The sequence below is a fragment of the Mus caroli genome, unplaced genomic scaffold (genome assembly GCF_900094665.2).
Source record: "Mus caroli unplaced genomic scaffold, CAROLI_EIJ_v1.1 scaffold_22415_1, whole genome shotgun sequence".
NCBI lineage: Eukaryota > Metazoa > Chordata > Mammalia > Rodentia > Muridae > Mus > Mus caroli.
In genome coordinates this window covers 2885-3222 of record NW_018391421.1, presented here as the reverse complement: position 1 = coordinate 3222, position 338 = coordinate 2885, and positions in this window count along the sequence as shown.

The window sequence follows — 338 nt, the reverse complement described above, 5'->3', positions numbered from 1 at the left end:
TGAGGAATACCAAATGTCTGAGAAGCACCTGAAAAAATGTTCAACATCCTTAATCATCAGGGAAATGAAAATCAAAACAACCCTGAGATTCCACCTCGCAGCAGTAAGAATGGCTAAGATTAAAAATTCAGGTGACTGCAGATGCTGGCGAGGATGTGGAGAAAGAGGAACACTCTTCCATTGTTGGTGGGATTGGAAGCTTGTACAACCACTCTGGAAATCAGTCTGGTGGTTCCTCAGAAAATTGGACATAATACTACCGGAGGATCCAGCAATACTTCTCCTGGGCATATATCCAGAAGATGTTCCAACCAATAAGAAGGACACATGCTCCACTA